The sequence below is a fragment of the Adiantum capillus-veneris genome, chromosome 15, assembly GCF_014529385.1.
Source record: "Adiantum capillus-veneris isolate H3 chromosome 15, ASM1452938v2, whole genome shotgun sequence".
NCBI classification, from domain to species: domain Eukaryota; kingdom Viridiplantae; phylum Streptophyta; class Polypodiopsida; order Polypodiales; family Pteridaceae; genus Adiantum; species Adiantum capillus-veneris.
The window spans coordinates 12,927,908-12,938,398 of NC_140945.1; positions in this window are offsets into that span (position 1 = coordinate 12,927,908).

Consider the following 10,491-nt stretch of genomic DNA (forward strand, 5'->3'; position numbering starts at 1 on the left):
AACCTGTCAAGAGGTCTCATCAATTTTTTTCTGTTTTTAGTGCTGTTACCTTTAGTTACCTGTCTGCTCAGAGTGAAACTTGTTTTGGCTCTATTTTGCACTCAAATGGACTCACAATCTTTTGAGCCTTTACAAAAGTGTTTAAATTTCACCCAAACAAGATCCATGTGAAAAAACTTCAATTTTAGGCCTAAGGGAAAAAAGCGGTTATTATCTACAGGCCAAAAATTGTACCTTTTTGAAATTTTGATGACATTCATGTCCTTTATAGCCTTGTGCAAGTACCTTTGGCCAAAAGAATTACATTTACATGCATCTATCACATGGGAGATAATAAGGCCATTTTTGGCCAAACTCTGAATTTTTTCTTGAAAGTAGACTTTTGACTACCAACAAGTCACTATAACTTTTCCAAGATCCATGATGACTAAAAATGTTATTTTTGGTCTTTCAAGCTCATCTCAAGATTCTTGTACCTGAAAAATCTACTTTTTTTGCAAACAGCTTCACTGATGACACTTCGGAGGGTGAGATAGATTGAAAAACTTCCTCAATGTCTACTTACCCTATTCCTAATGACATCAACAAAAGGTAGTGGAAAGTGTCCAAAAACACTGATTTTTCTTTGTTTTTCTTTCTAGAAAGAGCATTAATCCTCACACTTTGACATAGTCCAAGCTATCAACCTCTCAAAATAAACCTAAATTAATCCTTAAGGTCTTCGACGAGTATGACTACTCCCAAAACACATTTGCACAATCGAAACAGATACACCTCAACCATGCGGTTTCTAAAAGTTTGTTGTTGTACTGTAGAAAAACCTAGAGGAAGTTTCAGATAATGCTATTGAGCATTGAGGTTTTTTCCTAGTTTAGGTCCCCTCGTCCCGACAACGATGCCAAAATGTGGGGCTCCCCAAATGATAAGCTTTGCTATCTTATTGTAGTGACAGTAAGAACCTCAAACATAAATGTCATACCATGGGACGGAGTCTGCAAGAGATTTTTTAGTCACTTGGAAAACACAATCAATACCTATCTATTCAAAACACACTCAACTACATGTCAAGAAACAAATGCTAACCATGACACCACAAGCAAATTCCAATGGATCACGAAGGAAACAAATCTCAATGGATCACCAAGAAAACAAAGTCCAAATGAGAAGGAACTTTTAGGATGGTAGACAATGCCTAAAAACACATACCATGCCCTCAAATCCTCCTTTTGACCCCTTGCCAAGATCGTGCTTATTATCTAGAGGGAAAATTTGACCTAACTGTTTTTAGCCTCGAATACACCCTAGAGCTTAGCAATTGCACTTCAGTGAAAGGTGGAGAGCTTGGAAATGGACAGTTTAAAAGTAAAAAAAGCTAAAAAGTTAGAAGGTCAAGCAAAGTTGGTAGGACACTTAAGCAAGGAATTATGGTGTGATGCTTTGTTAACACTTGTGAAGAATTTAATGCAAGGGATCCTATTTCATCGTGACATAAATCTTTTGGATATATGTATGCAAAAACTAAGAACAGAGAGACAATAGGAAATAAGGGGAAGAAGAAAAGGTAGGAGCTACTAGTAATATTTTATGGTGAAGTGATGAAGGTCAAAAGATGGTTGTTGAAAAATCACGGGGTTGGGATGATCAAAGTTTTTTTAATCATGGAATATGGTTCCTCAAGTGTTTGAAATCAAACACTAACCATTGGGTGTGACGAGTGTAGGCACTATTGTGTAATGGGATTTCTTGACATGTTATTGATTCTTTGAGAAACTCTCAAGTTACAAGGCTTGCCTATATAATGTAGGAGGAATATTGTGTACTCACTATAACTCATGCTTCCTTATTAGTTGTTGCTTGTAAACATCCTCTTGCCTATTTGAAACTAAGAGCATTGGCTCTATATATATATATATATATATATATATATATATATATATATATAGAGTCAACCAGTCTTAAAGCTTCTTTACCCTCAATCTGATGCATTCGACACATTCTTAAAACTTGAAGGAGTATGGCTAGACAAAGATGCACCCAGAATTTACTACCACACAAGGTTTGCACTAGCCATCTTGGCATACATCTAGCCTTCTCATTTTTAGCTAGCCATATCCTCATCAATTACATCTTGTAAATCTGCATCATAACATATTTGGTCTAAAACACCCTTTGAAAACCTATATAGGTTGCACATGTGCCTCATTAGGACCTATATTTGTATTCCCATAATCTATTAGAGTCAACAAAGAATCATAAAATTGTGTGAGCTCATATCTATCTATTTGGTATGTGCTAACAAGGGATTAAATCCATTTTCACAAAAACAAAATCTCAAACTAGTCAAGGTCTAATTCGTGTCAGAATGCATTCTATAGCTTGCCAATGCTGCCCTCTCCTATGCTTAAAGTGAGATTTGGATGCCTAAAACTTGATTTATAATCATATTAAGCTATCCCAACTACCGACTTTATATTTTTGTAAAACTAATTGAATTTACATCTTTGGACATGATGGGATTTTTATATAAAAATGAATGAAAGTACAAAATTGATTTAAAAAATGTGCTCCTTTGTTATCTTGCTGCTAACATTCCCCTCTCCGATTTTAGGTCGTCCGCAACACATCATATTTTGAGATAGTGTTCTGGCTTGTAAATTGTGTGCTATTTCTTGAGAGCTTCAAGTGCTTCATAATACTTGATTCTGAGCTTCTTGTCACATTCTGTGAGAAAGTAAAGGTCTATGGGCAGCTTGAGCTCCATGGATGATTATCCACCGAACCTTGCTTGTAGATTTTCAATGATTGGGCCAAATATCTTTGTCTTGAATGTAAAGAAGCTGGTTGTAGAATGGTTCTTCAAAATTTTGCATGCAATAGGATGGTATAAACATCAACGTGCATAGATTCCATAGAGTACTTCATCAGGTGGCTGATATGAGAGGTCATGGCAGAGTCCCTAGTTGCCTTCTTCAAAGAAGGACATTCATGGCTCGTCTATTTTTTTCGCTTGATGAAATGTCTGCATGCATGTGAGAATCATCTTGGCTATTTTAATGAACATAATGCATTCCAAGTTTGTAATTATCTTGAGACTTCTATGGCATATGTAAAAGTTTCTTCAACATGTATTTTTTTGTGGCCTTCCATTTTGGTGGAGAGTGCCTAGGGTAATTTAGCTAGTTGGATGTTTCTTCCAAATAATTTGATGGCTACCCCAACACCTCACTTGTGGCACTCAGCAAATGGTGGGATCTTTCCTGATCTCTGGAGGAGCTTGTGTATAAAATACCATATACCCGGATGTCTCTTTAACCAAAACATCCTCTAGGTTGGATGTGTCATTGCATTGCCTACTGCTTGGACCTTGATCAGTATTTCTTTCACTTTGAGAACTTCATACTTCACTAGAGGGTTTGGAAGAGATTGTTGGTGCCATGTATCAATGGTTTTCTAGGAGGTCACATATGCTACATTTTCCAAGTTTAGGTTGCCAAGTGTAGGATACATTCCTCCCAAGTTATTGTCTCTTTCCATATGTCCTCTATTTATTGCTCAATATTCACTTTGAGTGCTTTCTTGGCCTTTGTAGTGAAAATATCTATTGACCCTATTTCCACCTCTAGCTCTAGTGGTGTTGTATCTGGGAAAGAAATAGTACCTTTAATCTCCTCCATGCATTATTAGAATTGTAGGGGCTAATCTTCCTTGGTGATTGTGGACCAGAGGTGTCTTCCTCTATGATTGCTTGCTTTTACTTGATTTACCTATAGCTCTTCTTGAAGCTTGGCAATCTACTTCTACTAATCTTCTTCCTTGGGCATGAAACTGAGAGAGGGTTCTCTTCTTTGCATATACTATAGCTTTAGTTTTGTCTCCAAATATTTCCTTCTTTTCTCCATGTCTTGGTAAGTGAGGTTAGAGCCTTGGAGATTTAGGATGGTAGCTTGTCTAACAACTCCTTCTAGTCCTTTAGTTGAGCTTTGGCTTTTGTCACCTAGATGTTGGCAACATCCGGGTGCATTTGTAGCTATTGAGCATGAGAATTAGTGTCAAGACCATATTATTTAGTTCTTGGGTCTTGTTTCCTTGGTCCTCACTTGTTGATGTAAGCTTCTCTACAAGTATGATCAGATTTGTGAGCTTGGCCATCTTCTTGGTGTTTGCCTCTTGCAAGCTCTTAATTTTTGCTTGAGATTTCTCATGAAGAGAACTGAACTCTTACAAAAATGCATTGGCTACCTCCAACCACTTGGTTAGGTGCTAGTTATAGATTTGCACCTTTTTTATTTTGCTTTCTCAAGCATACACTTTAGCCTTCATCTTTTCATTGACATGATGAGAAAACTATGTATACTCTTCAATCTCTTTCATTGCATCAGGTTGAGATGTGCTTGCCTCTACAATCTTTATATTCTCAGCTTCTTTCTTGTTATTTGCCTTTGGCAATTCTTTGACTTCTCTCCTTTGTTTTTTAAATACCTCTTTAGCAATTTTCTGTCAATCTTTATCTTCTTTGTCAGCTTTAGGTCTTTAGGTACCTGCACCTCTTTCTTCCAACACTCCCCCTCCTATTGCATGTCATCCTTAACATGAGTCAAAATTGTGGTGGTCTTTAGATGAATGGTTGCCTCTGTGAGTAGTTCTTTCCTTGATCTTCTAATCCTTCTTGATACGCTCTTGCTAGGTCAAAGGGTCTGATGGTGTATGTTTGATAAAGTTCCATTGCATAGTAATTCACAAACCTTGCCCAAATGTCGTTCACTTCTGGTCCAAAGAGAGTGGTGTCCAACATGAAAATCCTGTATAAAATGCTTCTTCAAAGGTGTTCATGAAGTAGGATTTCATGAATATAAGACATGCATAGAAGCCCTTGTTTTCTTCTAAAAACGATAACCATGGAGTTTTTGAAATCCAGGGTTTATGGTCCTTTGAATTGCATGCGGCCATCATTCTACATATTTTCCTTAGCATTTGACAAGATAAATTGGAAAGTCCTTCATATTGCTTGTTTGTTTCTATGAGAGTATGGAGCATGTACTTCTAATCTAGTCTTTTTCTATCTTTGGGCGCTAGTAGTGCTATGTAGTTCAGCCAATTGCGGTTTCATTTTTGTAGTGTTTCATGGTGAATTGATGTCCGTATTGGGACACTAGGCAGAAAGCAACATCTTTTTCAAGGGAAGTGGGTTCCCTTATCATGTGAATCCTCCACTCTGGATGCTTCTCAAGCCATGCCATTCTCCACTTAGGTTGTTTCTCATTTGTTTGACCTTCTAACATTTCTTGTTTGATGGTGGCTTTCCTGAAAGGACATTCATACCTTATTAGAGGAAGTGAGAGTGAGCGAGTATACCAATCCTCATTGATTACTATTGGTTTCAGGAGGAGGTACAGATTGACTGAATGGAGGATTTTAATCTCCCATTCCAATGATTTTTTTCCAATGCTCCTCCTTTGTACCTACAATCTACTCTTTCATTTTAGCGATGGACTATTTTGTTAAGCGGTATACTCTTTCAGCCAATGTTTAGATACCGCATGCTTGTTTGTACCCCCTACTCTTGTCTATGGAGTAATACTTGTTTCAGGTGATTTTTGTGTTGTTTCCCTTTGTCTTGACCTTTATCGGATGTAGAGTGTGTCACTTTAGAAGATGACTTTGTTTGCTATGTCTGGGGTTGTCCTTGTTGAGCATCATGCTCTCTTTGTGTATCTCCTTGCTTGCCTTTGTCATCGTTTCCATGATTGTTAGTGTGGTTAAAAAACTCAGGCTTCTTGCAGTCGAGTTTCGCTTGCGATGCAGCTACAAAATCCTTCAATTCTTCATTTTCCTTTTTGAGAGTAGCATTTTCTGCTTGGAGACTCTCTTCTTGCGCTACTGCTACTATTTTGGCATCTTGTTGTCTTTGTTCTTGGATTCTAACTGCTCTCTCTAGCTCTAAAATTTTGGCACTCGTTTCAAAAGGTGTAGCTAGTTGTGTCAATCGAGGATTAGCCTTGACTTTTTGACTATGCACCGTTGGGCCATTTGTTCTTCCTCTGCACTTACCAATTGAATTTTTGCTATTGCTAGCTGATTCTGTAGAGTATATGCTTGGTTGATGACGTCTGTGAAGAAGAGTGCTTGCAAATCCTCTATTAAACTTTTATGTGCATTGATTGCTCTATGAACTATTGCTATCTCCTCATAAGCATTGGCCAGTTTTTGTTGCTAGGGTAACAGTTGGCCCTGATTCCTATGCTTCTTGTCTTGCTATTTGAGATTTGATATCTTGTTGTTTGTTTTTGAGCATGCACAACTCAATGTAGGATTAGCTCCCCTGGTAGTGCCAGGATGGTATTCATGTTGTGAGTGTGCTCTTGCACTGCAACATTGTACATGTCCGCAACCACTCTTTGCAAGGCTTGATAGTAAGGAGCTGTCATGCTCCACTATCAAACTGATGTGCTTGGTATGGGGACAGGTCGCCTGATATCTTATGGCACTACATGGGGATTTTGTAGCTTTGGGTATTTGTCCTAGTCCCTTGGTTCTTCTTGAGTCTCCTGATCTTGGGATGTTTTAGGCTGGGATTCTTTTGCTTGTGTAGTTTCATGTCCAAATTCCCCATAGGATTGTCCACCACACTAGGAGTGTGAACTTTTATTGGAGTTGTCCAGCTCTGGTGTCTCCTCAGTCTTTTTAGCCTCTTCAACTACTCTGGCTTCTTCTACTAATTTTGCTCACTCTATCTGAGCCACATTTATTCCAATTTCTCAATAATAATGGGCGTGGGCATTGGACTCTTCATGTATATTTCTCATGGAGCCCATTTTTTGGCAAAATCTCCCTCATCCATGCTTTTCTTATTGAATTCCTCGATCAACCTTTTTTCTTTGGCTTGCTTTCAACACTCGGTCATCAAAAATTACAACAGGGCATGAGGTGTAGTTTTGATTGCCACAAAAAATCCAAAAATAGCCCAAAAAACTCAAAAAATGAGCATTTAAGCTCGCAAGTTTTTTGTAAAAAAATTAAGGCTAAAAAATCTTAAAATGTTTACATCATGCTTCATTTAACAATGAAGGATCTTGAAAACAATGGAGAATTGATGAATTTACAATCACATATTCAACTCAAAAAAATTACATTCCCATAATCACATGAATTTTTGACCAATTAATAAAACATAAACTTTGTGATTTCACTATTGTGATGAAAAATGCAAATAAAACACACGCTTATAATATACAAACCCCAAATTTTGCATCTATTTTTTTTAAAGTTAAGTAACAATATTATCTTTACTTTTGCAAGAAAGCTTCATAAACAAAACCAAAAACTAAAATTATGAAGCAAGTTTGAAAGCATATTTCTTCTCTTTGTCATTCACAAATTTTTTTTCTTTCCCTTCTAGAAGACAATATAAGATATCGTACGAGGTATTTTCTTTGACATCAACAAGATAACCTACCACTTTGAAAATGTTTTCCTCATTGTTGGGACCTTTATCATCAACGACATAAAGAAATAAGAGGTTTGATAATTGTTTGATTGTGCCCGAAAACACCTACTCGAATTGACCAAGCATAACCTTTAGGCTTCTTGTGTCGTGCATGCTCCCAAATGATTTGAACATCATGAGTTGATGCTTTTTTTTATTTATGAGAGGTAGCAAGCATACCTCTACGGGGAACAATGACTCTCTTTAAAGGCACTATTGGTAAAGTCCCGTCAATACCTTGAGCTTGTTCTAGAAAATGATGAGCAACTAACAAATGTCGTCGAGGAGCACCACTTTCAAAAGCAAAAGGAGGTGGAAGTAGTTGTTTTCTAGAATCTTCTCCAGCAATTGACACACGTATCCTAAGTGCTTGAAGTGAGGACTCATGGGAGCAAGTTTACTACGTTAGGGAGTGAGTGAATTGTACGACCTAAACCAATTAGAGCAGATGAAGATTGATTAGTGAGATTAGATTTTTGACCTCTTCTTTGCTTCTTAAAAACATGAGCAGCACCAGAAGGAGAAGGCTTTACAAAGAAGAAGCTGCAAACATCAACAAAAGAACCATAAATTATTGCTATCAAGCATGCCAAAACTTTCTATATTGACTTTAGTTCAAAAATTGGTCTTTTTGACAATGTTCACTGTTATTTTTTTAAGTTGCTCCAAAAATTGACGTTTTTTTAGTTTTTTGAGAACTTTTGGCCAAATTCAAGGTGAGGTGTATTTATCGCAATTTAGGTGTACTTTTTGATGACCAACTGTTTTTTGAGCCTTCTCCTCTTTGCCGAGTTTGCTAGTTTCATTCTATGGGAGAAAATCGCAATTTTCTCCCCCTTTTTCACATTTGGCTTTTGAACTCCATCAAACTTGGTAGGCTCAATTCTGTTGGTGTTTAGAGGTTACTTACCCACCAGTAGTTAGAGGTTGAACTATTGGGAAAGATGTAAGTCATTTTTAGTCTTTTGACCAAGTAGAAAATTGAAGAGGATGAGATATATAGTCAATATTATGGGTGTCAAACCTTTTGGGTAGGGTTTGATGGCTTAGGGTATAACATGTGTAGCTTCAAAACTCACTTTTGATGTCACACTGGCACTTGAGAAGGTAAAATTGTGATTTTCTCCCTAACTTTCACTTCAAAGCTTTGAATGATGGTGGTTAACCCCTTTTACTTGATGATTTAAGATGGGTGATCCCTTTACCCTTTAATTTGGAGTACACACACTAGCTTGGGACTAGTTTTAGACTCTAATTTTGTAAAAATTTGTCTTGCAGGATAGGTAGACTCCATTTTCATGGGGTTTCCTCTTACAATTGGTTTTTACCCTAGATTGGGCATGGGTGAAACTTTATTATCTCATGTTACTCAAAGATGTAGAAATACGAGAATTTTTTTTCTATCTAGCATAAAAACACATTTTTTTCAACGTGCAAATATTAAAACACATTTATACATCCCTTTGAAACATCTCTATGGTGTCACTTCATCAATTAGGTCGTCGCATTGAGTATAGGGCCGTTGTGCATCAAAAGAGATCCTTTGACTCTTATATTTGATCACCGGCCATTGTGTGGCACGATGTAACATTGCCTACTTGGAGGGAGTGATCTTTAGAAGCTTTTTGTGAAGTCTTTCGTCAATCTGACATCCCCTTACTGATTCATGAAGAAATGAACATTTCTTGAGCTACGGGAGCTATTCAGTGTCAAAAACCTTTTAAACCCTACCATTATTGAAGCTCCTTCACCAAAGTGCATTGCTTTAGTGTTTTGAAGCTACGGGTCAAGTTTGGCATCATTTTGACTGCGGGGGAAAAATGCGACTTTTTCTTGTAGAGACTTTCTAGTGCTGCCAAAATGAAGCTAGAGGTTAAAGGCATGTTATCAGACACAAAGGAAACCTACTCATGAATTTTTGTCATTATTGGATGTTCCAGCCCAGTGTAAACATTGTTTTTGCATGTTGGCCGGCCTAGGTCTCCCCGAGTTTCCTATCTACTGATCTTACATGCATTGGCGTCAAATCATGGTGTACCAAGTAGGGACCATACCTCTCATATCTGATGTCAAAGCTCAAAGCATTTAGAACATAGGGCTTGCAAGAAAATCACTCCAAAGTAGCTCTCTCTCTCTCTCTCTCTCTCTCTCTCTCTCTCACACACACACACACACACACACACACACACACACACACACACACACAAACACACACTCACAAGAAGAAATGAGACTTCTAATGAGGTCCAACTAAACATACCCTGGGCTCCCGAGTTAGTTTTTGTCTAAACCTCATAGTTAGTCCTATCTCATGTGTATGATGACCACCATGTCAATTTTTTTTGAAATCAGACGACGTTGTATGACCAATTCTGTCCATTTTGTCAAATCAAGCATTTGCAGCTTAAAACTCTGTGCTCACAACTCATCCAGATTCCATCATCCTTTAAACAACACCTCCCAAAAGCTAAGAAAAAGGGGCACGGACCATTTGTGATTGACATTGTTTTACCAAGTGGGGCAATTAAGTTAAGCACCTTAGATGAGGAACTCATGAAAAATTACATCAGTGAATGTCATTTGCCAAAATATAACTTACTATTGACCAATGGTCTTTTGGAAAGAATGCATGTAGCAAAAGAACCCAAGATGAAACGCCAACATCATTGAAGAGGCTCAAGGAGAGTTTCGCATTCGAGTTCTAAAGAGAAAAGTGAATTACATGTCAAAAATATCATGTAATAAAATAAAACTCATGAAGCTAAACATACAAATTTGCTTATGCTCATTATGTGTCACATCTTGGTGTATCAGGATATCATGGATCACACTCATTGTTCAGTAAATCAATTCTCATAAATCTCAAGTCGAATTCCATATACAGTGTTGAAAACCAATCATCTTAAACTAAATTCCAAATCCAAGTCCAATTTCAAATCCAAAATCACTTTATTATGTACACAGGTAACAAAATCAGACTAAAGATAGTGGTGGCCAACCATTGCAGC